The sequence below is a fragment of the Melopsittacus undulatus genome, chromosome 7, assembly GCF_012275295.1.
Source record: "Melopsittacus undulatus isolate bMelUnd1 chromosome 7, bMelUnd1.mat.Z, whole genome shotgun sequence".
NCBI classification, from domain to species: domain Eukaryota; kingdom Metazoa; phylum Chordata; class Aves; order Psittaciformes; family Psittaculidae; genus Melopsittacus; species Melopsittacus undulatus.
Window position 1 is genome coordinate 15,874,583 of NC_047533.1, and position 12,212 is coordinate 15,886,794.

Below are 12,212 nucleotides of genomic sequence, written 5' to 3' on the forward strand. Positions count from 1 at the left end.
ATATTTCCACTAAAAGGAAAAGCATGCACATGGCTGAAAAGCTTCAAAAGCATCTCTGTAGAGCAGCTATGTGCTGAAGAGCTCTGCTCTTTAACCAGAAGCTGTGCATCCAAGGGCTTGGAACAAAAACCTAGGGGATGGACATTGTAAAGCTAAAACCTATCTCTATGAATCTGTTTGTCCCACTTTCTCTCACCTTGAGTAACACAGTGTACTTGCTGCAGTTCACTTTACTGGCTGGCAAAAGCAAAATGGTTATAATAAAACCTGCCTTTTCTCACAGCTTTCTGTCAGCACGTATTTTGTAAGTGCCTCTGGAGCCCTGTTTGAAGAGCACTGTATGGTACAGTACAGTGTCTTGGGAAATCAGGCAGATGTATGCCATGTTTAGAAATTATTTGTCTGTAAAATGAGATCATAATTGGTTAAATTGCAGGGTAATTAAGGAATTTTTGCTCTTCTTATTAAATAAACAGACTTTTTATTGCAAGCAGTTCTCAGCTTTCTAAATCAGTTCCAGGAAACCCTATAATGTCAGTCACTATTAGCATTTGGAATAGCATTAAGAGCTTTATATGAGCTCATATTAATCTGTCTAGGTTAACCTTTGTATCCAGGCTGCCTCAGTTGCTGTATTTCAAATCTGCAGAATGTCAGTTCTTCTCAGTGGGCAGGAAGAGGTTTAGCACAGATTTAGCAGTGCTTTGATCGTAGTATGAAGTCATTTTGAACTATTTGTGACCAAGAAATTTCCTCTGGAGCACTTTCATTCAGTCTTATCAACTGAGTTGTTTTATCAGGTGAAGCAAACTTTTAGCTCTATAAACTGCTATGAAAACCAGATAAACGTTAAGACAAATAGTAGTGTCAGGAATAATACATTTCATTTGGGCACTGCATCTCAGAACTTCACAAATACCACTTAGACATGGAAGCAGAGCAAGAAGGGTCACCAGTTCCTCTCCCAGCAGCAAAGTCTGCCCAGATCATCTTTGCCCAATCTGCACTCCTGCACCTCCAGTGAAGGCAGAATCCCTCAGGCAGTCTGGTCCAGCACTTAATTATGCTTGTAATTAGAAAATTTTCGTAATATCTAACATAAATACTCTTTTCTACAAAGTAAGTTTGCTTCTGCTCACCCTTCCCTCAGTGGACATGGAAAACAATTGATTGTCATTGTTTTTATAACAGCATTTGAAATACTGAAACATGCACTGGGACAAGTTACCATGTCCTTCTCACAGTCTTCTGTTTTCTGGATTGAAGACCACATCTTCAAAGCTATCCTAAAAGTCATGTTTTAATTTCTGTCTTGTGACCTCTCTCCAGTTTGTGTATGTCTTTTAAAACATATAGTTCTCCTGTGTAAACATGGAATTCCAGCTGAGGACTGTCTTACTCAGGAAAGCAATTTGATGACATCCCATACCATACATCACCTCTGTGCACTGCTGAATGCCTTCTTGGTAAGAGCATCCTGTCCTTGGTGCATTATCAGTGTGTGTGTCAGTTCCTGCAATATCCAGAATCTCTTATGCAGTAGTGCTGCCTAGGCAAGTAATTCTGGGGGTTTCTGTGTGTGTTTGATTTCCCCTCCTTTTTACTTTGCTTTCTTTAACTTCATATAGTCAATCTAGGACTTTCTCAGTTTATAAAGATTATTTTGAATAATCCTGGCTCCATGGTACTTTCTGTGTCTCAAATTGGCATCAGTTGCATATTTTATAAGGACACACTCACCTCCCGCTGAACCATTGAGGAAATTATTGTGAGGCACAGAACTGTGTCCCAAAAAGACCCCATTTCAAATGCCTTCAGAGGTTGGCACTGACCCACTGAAACCTAAGTGCCCTGTTGCATACAATGAAAAGAGTGACATGCCATCAGTTTGCTTGTTTGCATGTGGTACAGGGTTAAGGAAGGTTTTGTGGTGATAGCCCAAAACTAGGAGTCAGACAGAGTTTAACTTTTTTTGTTTGTTTTTTTTCCCAACTTTTAATACGTGTATAGGAAAGTTATTATAACCTCTCTTTTCATTGATTCCCTCATCTTTAAAAGGGAAACAAAGATGCTCGTGAAGTGCATGGCTTCTTGGGGGAGGATGGTATTGAAGTGCACAATATAAATGGTTGCGTATCCAGCACTGACATCGCTCATGCTAGTGGAAACTAATGTTGATGAAGCCAGTGAATCTGTAGGACTTACACTCTTGGTATCAGAACCTAGGTCTATACCGTGCTGGGGTCTTGTCAGGACACTTTGTTTTGATTCCCTCTTCTAACACTGGTCAGCGGGATGTGCGTTTGTGCTTGGCTGGCACCAGTGCTGTGTGACAAACAGCTGGAAACAAATTCTAATTACAATTCCCTGCATGCACCTGGCACAAACCTTCTCACCATTAAAAAGTACCAGTCACCAGTGGAAATGGGGTGTGGGACGAGGCTGTGTTAGTGGCTGTTGCTATGATTTTGTAATTCATATTAAAATAGCTGACTCCTTTCCTTTCTGCTTTTAATCTTTCTGTCAACAATGCAAAACAGCTTTTCAAAGCTTATTTGCAGCAAAAGGTTATAATAACACAACAGTGTGAAGCCGCAGTGAGGTTTGGAATCGCAGGGGTAAACAAAACCCATTCCAAATAAAAATGTGACAAAATGCCTGCTCAGTGCCACAAACAGCACCAAGTAATCCATTGAAGTGGCTGAGCCAAGTACTAGCCCTGCAGCTTGGGTAAAGGGGATCTGCTGCTATGCCAGGGACTTGAGTTTCAGCCCCAAGGAGGGGTCCCAGGCTCTCTCTCAGCTCCCACACAGCCTATCAGACCCTGCCTGGCTTGTCCCCATGCTGTGGCACTAAAGTGATCGTGAGGCTGAGCCTTTGAGGGGAAAGAAGAAATGTAGATGATCCTGGAGGGGTGGTAAAAAAACATGTTGATGTTTATGACTGGCTGCCTGCTTGCTATTTAAGCATGCAGGGAGACAGCTGATAAATATTTAAGTAGCACAAATTCATTTAGTGCTGTACATGTTTAACAAGATGAATGCTAAAAAGGCTAAACAAATTAAGATTTGCCAAATGTGTCTTTTTTCCTTCAGGCCTCTGTGTATCAAGGATGTTTCCACCAGAGTATTAATATATTAATAAATCTTGTGCTTTGAAACCTCAGCAAACATCCTGCACCAAGGTAACCACCCTGACTTAAGCAGTATTTTGTGCCACTGCTACACATTCTTGATGTGTCTGTACAGACAAAACATCTGCAGGTCAGACCAGGCTGGGGCTTCTGCGCCTCTGCTCTGGCTGTCACCTTGAACATCTTTGTTCTCACCTTGAAATGCTTTGCTTTTGCATGAAGATGGTTTAAACATTTAATATTGCCCTTGCACACATGCACACTAGGCTCACCAAACTTACAAGTAAATATACATGTATATACATGAAATATGTGACCCCCATGTATTTGTCTCAGTCACATGTGATGGGGAGTAAATTTGAGTGTGGAAGAAGACATATAAAGCCTCAGTGAATCTCACCTGATCACTTCTCCTGTCCTGACCCCAATACAGAGGTAAAAATATTGAACGACCTGTACTAAATTAAGTAACACAAGACCATGACTCAAGTATGCATGACTAAATCTAGTTTAGTGATTCTGTGCTTGAAGTGTGTCACCAAGCTATCCCCCAAAGAGAATGGCTTAGGTAAAGTCACCATGGGATCTGCTTGCAAAGGAAGAATCACTTTTGAATACTTGTTTATATTAGTCACGACCATACAGAAGCCCTCTGGCAGTGCTGAGCTTTTGTTTCAGATAGTAGAAGACCCATTAGAAATTAAATTACGGCATTGGCATTGTTGTGTGCTTTTTCCTTTTGTCGTATTTGAGAAAAAGCCTGCCTTCAGCATGACATCCTGCAGCTCTCATGGCCATTGACATCAGTGCAGAAGACTCAAAATATATCTTAGCCACCATTTCATGCTTTTATTTGCTCTCCTGGCAACACTGGAGAAGCTCAGCTGAGATCAGAGTGCTGTGCTGCAAACACAGGTTCAACTTCACACAGGCGTGGATGGGACAAAACTGATGCAAGTCCTCTTGGTGGAGTAGACAAAGCTGAACTTCTCTTTCTTTGTTGTGAACATCTCCTCAATACAGCTCCCACCAAAAAATGGGGGCAGAGCTGCCTCTGCCCCACCAACTGGCACAGCCTTGCCTCACACAGCCAAAACCCTCACCACCAGCATCAGTTCCCCTTCTAGCAGGCAAAGGAGGCAGTGGCTGCCTGTCATAGGGGTTTGGCTGTCCCTGCCAGGCTTCTGTCTTCAGCAACTTCCTGGTTTACCTCTGTGTTAAACCACTTACTGGAGGGGGAGAGTTTCCACACAGTCTGATGACTTCTCTTTTAAGCAGAACCGGAGCTATAAAAACCTTAAAAATGCTTTAGGAGTTACACTATTATGTAAGAGAAATACAGCCTATGTGTCCATATATAAAACAGCATTTCATATTAAATACGTTTATCCTCATTCTGTCACCCATGCAAAGTTATTTGCACCATTAAAATTATGCATGACAACTTGTTTACCCGTTCTGACTGCACTGGACAGGAGCTAGCTTTCCATTCCAGAGCAGAACATACATCACCTCCACACACAAATATCACATCTATTTAAAATGCTTGCTGGAAGATTTAATTCCTTTATCAATTTTGTTAGACAGTATTTCAGACAGGGATAAAGTTTACTATGGAAAGATCTTCCTTCAGTCTTATTAACATGCAGTAAGAGGCTGCTGAAGCTCTCTCAATAAACAGCAAGGAAGGGACACTTTGCCAGTGAGGCAATAAAAGCCTAATGGGAGGCTACCAAAGCCACAATATTGCTTCATTTGGGAGATGTTTGCCAGGACAGCAGGAGTGCTGGTGCCTCAGAGGCTGGAGTCTGGAATAAAGACCAGAACGTTGCTGTCGACTAGAGGAAGACCCAAACCTTCAACTAAGTCTTCCTGGTTAATCTAGTTGATCAAGGACAAGGCAAATGGGGTTTTCTTGTCCTCTGTAATTCAGAGGAGTTATTTTCTCTGGATTTCACAAGACTTTGTTATTTTTACTTAACAAAACATGTTGGGATGTTCTGAAGGAAGACTTCCCAGCATGTGGCCCTGCTTTGAGAAGGCACTCACTGGGCAGGGTTGCCTGAGGCTCTCTTTACTGCCAAGACCACTGCAACTACCAGAACAGAAAGGCAGTAGGTATCAGGATATACAAAAGCTAGTTGCCCTCTGCCTTCTCCATTTACAATCATTTTTCCCCAAATACAAACACTGATCTATTGCGAAGAGCTACTTAGGGATGTGAAAGCAGAGAAAGGGCTCAGGATAAATTTGTACTCCTTCCAAGTGAAGATTTCAGTGGCTCACAAACACTTGCAGTTCTTGGTCTCTTGCTGCGAGTATCTTTTTTTTCCCTAGTCCTGGGGTGAATTGCAGTGTGAGATCCAGCCTTTAGAAAAACATTAATTAGTATTTCGGATCCACAGCATCTAGCTTGAGCCAGCTGTTCTTTCAGGTTCATCTACACACCACGTGTCCGTGGTAAGAACACGACCATTACAATTTTATAAACAAATTAGACCACATGCACTTGTTTTCAGCAGCACACAGAGAGGAAACACGATTTATGTGAATTTACCCCCTAGCAGCTGTAAAGTTCAGTATTTGAACAAGCTATGTGTCGGAAGCCCCCATTCATATAGTTGCAACAAAATCCTTGTGATGAATGGGGGCAGGAGGGGAGAAGGAATCATGAAATACAGTTCCCAAATTGACAGTCTGCCTGGGTGCTGGGAGCTGTATGCATCTATGTGATTTAGAGGTTTATTTTGAGAATTTTTTTGAGGCTCTTCCTGGTGCATTCTCCTCTGTTTCAGAACTAAGTGGTCAGAGCTACAAAGCGTGCGCGCATTATTTACACATCAGTGCTGCAAAATTTCCATCATCCACCTACAGAAAATACCCAAATTCAAGAGCACACTTACCTATTCACATCACATAGCTTCCCAAGCCTCAGACACACACTTCAGGCCATGCTTTCCTACACAAAATGCATTTTTTTTTTGCTAATTTACTCCTCCTTTGCCCTACAAGTATCTATAATGCATTTTGAATATTTTATGCAAAATGCAATACTAATGGGATTTGAGTCTTGTTGATAAGGTTTCAGTTCCGTAACCGGTATTCATACAAAACTTAGTCTCTGGGTTTCAAAATAGATGTGATTCACAGTGCAAAGCTGCTTAAAGGCACAGAAATAATGCTTAAAAGGGGAGTTAAAAAAAAGGAGTAAGGAAGAATTTCTTCTTCCCCAAGCAAATGATAGTGCTGAAACCTCTCCCATTACCTGTTTGGAAGAGCACGAATAAAGAAAATGTCCATCCTTAAGCTGGCAGCTGGGTCATGCTGCAATAGTCTTGTTTTCAGTGTTTGTGGTGTTCAGTGTCCATTCTGCAGCCACCTTAAAGCGGGGAAGATGTCACCCTCCCTCCTGCAGTTTGGAGCAACATGCATCCTGAAGGCAGTTCTTTCAATTTCCAGTTGCAGAGAAACAGGGATATTTTTATTCAACCTGGAGCATTCTCTCAGCAGTTTCCAGGTGCATCCAGTTAAGACCTGAAGGGAAATAAAAAGTATTTGAACTATTGGGAATCTCATCCTCTGGGGCTGTTTCTTTCTCTCTACCTGCAATTTGGTTGACTACAGACATACAAGTTTTGCTTGCCTCATGTGATATTTCCACTCAATGCAATGGTCCATAGCATACCCTACCCTCATCACTCAATATCCCTCTATTAACCATAAAGGGTGAATATTGCCTTTCTTATGGTGTTTATTGGTCATGGAGAGCTCTTTCATGCTCTCAAAGTCAAAGGAACCCCTTCTTTTCATACATTTGTGCTCCACACAACATTTTTGGACCAGGCTCTCCAAATCTACTCATGCTAATAACCAAAGCAAAAATAAGGACACATCTAAGCAAGACTGACAAATGAAGCAGGGTCGACACCAGTATTAGCCTGCCACATTGTGCTACCCTTCATTCACCAGCATGAAGGAATATCTGACATCCAAAAACTGTCAGCCCAGTGCTCCATCAATACGTTTGACAAGCACCTAAGAGACAGGCAGAGCTTGAGCAGCCTTTTCTTGTGCAGGGCTGCTGCTTGATGGAATCCAAGACCCTCATTCAGACAGCTGTGGCTGTGTGGACTTACACTGGAATCACTCACAGGGCAACTGTAGCTTGAAAACAGACAAGTTACCTGACAGAAAATTATACATCTCAGATGCAAAGAGTTAATTTTTTTCAGGTCAGAATACATATAAAACCATTGGGAATTACTGGGCTTCTTTTCAAAATAACATGCAAGAGGTTTACTTTGCTTTCTTTTTAAATAGAAACCGCAGAGGAAATAGTGACCCTACTAGAAATAATTCTCAGATACTCATCAGAAGAATTTCTGGTGACAATAGCGTTTTACATTTCCGAGCTGGACATCAAACTGGACAGCGCAGCACATAATGCTGGAAAATGTCTCCCTGGAGTCCATCACAGATATCAGATTCCAGTTCAGTCTCTCAATTACTGAAGATCTGTGGGGATTATACAAACCATGTGTGTGTGCAAGTGTCTTCCCTGATCATCAGAGCTATCAGGAATATTACAAGGTCTGGGAAACACAGAGACAAATCCAGCAGGATGGGTCTGGAGCAGCCTCCCCTGGCTGAACTCCAGCAGCTCCGTTCAAACGCTGTGACAGCTTGTGCAGCACTGACTGAGCCTCCCTGCAGAGTTCAGGTTTCCAGCATATGGTGGCCATGAAAAGGCACAAACAACTTGCACTAACTGTGTGAGAGAGAAATAAGCAGTAGAGAAGTGGGAAGATCAGAGAGAGAGCGATTATTGTATGAACACCAGATATTATGGAAAAGGTGGTCCTAAGTGACTGGAAATGAGAAATTCTTGACAACCCTGTTTGTGCCCTACTTCACAACTGCATTTATCTCAATATCTTCCCTATTACCAGTGAAACAGGGCCTTTGGAAAGGCAGCTGCTGTTCAGTGTGCTCAGACACTCTCTGATGATCATCGTGCTCTGCCACAGTTGGCTCTCCCATAAGCCCACAGTGGGAACCACTGGGTTAAATAAGACATCATTAGGTTAAATGAGATTATTCAAGTGTTGAAAGGCCTTGTAACAGGAAACAAACACATTGAAACTAGAAGATGGTTGTTAAAAGGAGGGTCATTGTTTAGGAAGGAAAGCATGGTGTGAAGCCCCACAATAAGCCTTGGCAGTCTAATTCAAACTCATTTCTTTCCACTAGTTACCAGGATTTACCCCATTTAAACCATAACCGACAAGGGAAGAGTACTGCTATAATAAAGTGGATGTGTTTTCAGAAGTGGCATCTATTTAAAGAGGAAACCCTCTATGAATCTTACTAAGGGCAAAGCTAAGCCACAAAGTTCACTTGGGTTTTGCTTAAATAGGCATAGATATGTGCACAAGAGAAGGAAAAAGAGCTCAGAGAGGAAGCCAGAGGGGACTGCCAGGGGTACAGCTGCAAAAGCACATGTAGCAGGACATTAAAAGAAAGCCTGTGAAGACAGGGCTTTGGGCCAAGGTGCTGGCTGCAAGGCTGGTGAGATGTTAGAAAGGAAACGCCATCCTCTTTGATCTTTCTCAGGCTCTTCTAAACACCACCAGAGTCTTTGTCAACAAGCAGCATCACATTAATGATGCATCCCACGTTCAGTTTCCTCCTGCAGTTAAACAGTTTGAAAGACCTTTCTGAGCTTTCTCCATCTTGGTTCAGTTGTGCAGCAATCTAGAGTGAAGATGGTGTGTAATTCCCGTGTGAATTTTGCACAGTAACCTCTGCTGCTCTAGGGCTTCTCATTGCATTAGCATGAGCAAGACAATGAAGATGAGCATTACTCTACTTTCAGACTCTCTTAAGAATGCCTCCTAATAAAGCCTTCTGAAATTAATGGAACATGTAGTGTGTTTGCATTGAGGAACATTTGAGAAACTGTCTTTGTTTCGAACAGTGCTACTATGTCTTTGATCAGTTCTATATGCTAGAACCATCCAGGCTTACTATGTCTGGATTTTGAAACAGAAGGGTTTGATTTACATTTTGTGATTTGTCTTGAAAACAAATAAATTTGAACTACAAGTTTGAACTTTACAACTGAAAGAGTTTGTTGAAGAGACTCACTCCATCACAAACTCCAACCTGAAGCGGAGTTAGATAGTTTCAATTCATTTTTCAATAGAGTAATGAACAGATGAAAACTGCCCAGTTTAAGCATGAGAGACATTGCTGTGTTGTTTTATTTTCCTGCTCCCATTCAACTTCTGCAGGGGAATACTGCTAGAAGAAATGGTACTCAAGTCAAATTAACAGATCATCAGTTAATATCCTCAACTGTCTACACAGTGATGATCATTCCCTACATGTTTGTAGCTTCTCTAACACAATGTGATCTGAACTGTAGCAGAGTGGTTGTCCTTGACGCAGTAGTTACAGCTGTCAAACAGAAAATACTGATGCTGGTGAAGGAAATGTATACAGAGCACATCCTCCACACATGGGAGCATAGTGAATGTCATTGCATTCTTAAGAACAATTTATAGGCTGGGATTGGGCAACAGGCACACAGATTGATGTGCTTTGGAGGATGCTGCTTCAATGGAATGAAAATAGAGAAAAAATATTTTTTCAGCCCTTACCCAATCTGGATCCCACTGTTAGCTTTCTACTACAGCCAGTGACACTTCTGCCAGATGAACCGAGAAGCTCCAGTAGAGAGCTGCTGCCACAGTCACAACTTAGGTAGTAGATATCATTGATGTATGTGTTACCTCACTGAAGCAGTACAATCATTTTGAGATTGTAATACTAAATTTGGTGCAGTGGTACATCGGATCTGGAGCAGACCTGCCTTCTCACCTCTCATTGTACCATTCAAAGATGCTGAGAATCATGAGGTCAGGAAAGAGGAAGACATATTCTATCTCAGACATACATTAAAGAAGGAAAAAGTGTTCCCTGCGTTATCAGAGTATTATTAGCTCAAGAGCTGCATGTGACTGCAAACTTAACACCTTCTGACAGCTTTTCAGTCAAATAAAATTGTTCTGCAAGCCAAATATCAGCTAGCCCTGTTCCTAAAAGGGTCTGCTGTAATTGCTGCCTTGAAATGAAGCTGCACACACAGCCAAGGCAACACTCACTAGTGTGCTCGTGACAGCGATGGGAATTAGGACTTGTTCAGTTCTTACTATGATTGCTCTTAATAAGCCCATATAATTATATGGTAATACAATGCAAAACTTCTTCAGTGGGTTCTCTGCAGTGGAGGAGCATTTTCCCCTGGGAGAAAATGTTTAGTTAAGGTGGCAAGCCTCATTTGTGCACTGCAGTCCTGCCAGTCTCACAGTACTCACACTTACTGTATTTCCTAAGGCTGGAATTCCTGGGGTCTTCTGATTGTCTGACAATCTGCAAGTTATGTATCTAGTTTAGAGAAAGAGCCTCCAGCTCTCAGAGTTACAGACAAAATCTTAAAAAATAAAGAATAATACTAATATAAAACATGTCCTGGAGGTCCAGGGAAAGAAAGTGGTATCCAAACCTTTTTGTTTTCCACATCTCCTGGTGTGTTTCAATCAAGGTGCTTCAGAGCAGGGTGAACCTGCTCAGAATTTATCCACTAAGAATGGATAATCCTGAAGCCTAGGCTTGAAATACCCTTGCACATTCCCTTGATGAAGCCCCATGCAATGACAGTAAAACAAATGGTTTCCTCTGCTTCAGGCAGTGCTGCCTTTACTGTGGACCAGTGCTATAGATCCTTCTGGAGCTGTTCCTGATCATAACACAGATTTTGGGTCAGCAAGCTAGATTCGCTGTACTTCGGTTCATGAATTCCTTAAGTAGAAATAGTCTCTTATGTCCCACTGTGGGAGAATGTGCTGCTGTGAAGCTTAATAGAGATTTATTGGTTTTGAGATTATGGGCTGAAATGTGGAAGCATGATGCTATATTTGCACAGGGATTTATTGTGCCTTTCAAAAAGCAGAAAGGATTCTGACTTAAGTGAAAGCCATTATAAGAAGCTGAGGTATACCTTTTAATATGTATATCACTTTCAAGCAGACACAGGCTTTTAAGTAGCACCAGTTGTTAGCTAGGGGAGTTGCCTTGGGGAACTATAGTATGTTTCCTAATTAATTACCTCAGATTAAAGGTATCGTTAAGTGTTACTGCATTGAAGGACAAGCTATATTGGTGCTTTCAACTTACAACCTAGGAATTATTAATTAAATATTTTAATTAGGAAAAGTCAGCTCAAACTGAGGAGCTGCCCCACATCATTCTGAAGATTACTGCAAATTGCAGTGCCCTGGAAAGTGCTATCGTTTGCTTTAAAAAGACAGTGTGTATGGGTATGGGGGGGGAGTAGGTTTTGTGAGGTTATGGTTTGGGTGGGTTTTGTTTGTTTTTTTTTTACAAGTATTTGACCTCAGATTTTCTTCATTCAGGTAAGAGTGGGGTCTTTACACTGAATCATCACTGTATAAAATACATTCATCAGATGGGAAACCTGTCAGGGTGAAGTATGTCCCTGATTCTTTGCGATCTGCTGGTATTCCACTGAGAGTACAGGCTCAGGGACTTAACTTCTTGCCTGGAGCATTTTATTTCAATTCTCCTCCAAAAATATAACACCCAAATCTTTGACACCTCACTGGAAGTGGAAGCATAAAGAGAATTGAAGTGCAAAGGAAATCAGGCAAAGCTTGCACCTTTCATCTCTCCTTCACAGTGCTACCTCTAGGATTTCATGTCAAGACAGTGACACTGTAAGTGAAGCTGATATTGCATCTTAATTGCCTGTTTCAGGTCTTGAAAAAAGGTGATTTTTGATTATCTGTAACCAAGGCATCAGGGTACCAAAGCAAAACCATTCATCTGTATTTATGGCTACTAACACCTTAATAAAGAGAAAAACAATCTCAACAGAATATGCAAGAGATCAGTTTCCTAAAAGTATTTAGGAAATAAACAAAATTAATTACCACCTAAATCCTTTCAAAATCTAGCCCAGACTTGGTGCAGCTGCTGTACTGCTACATGGGAATGT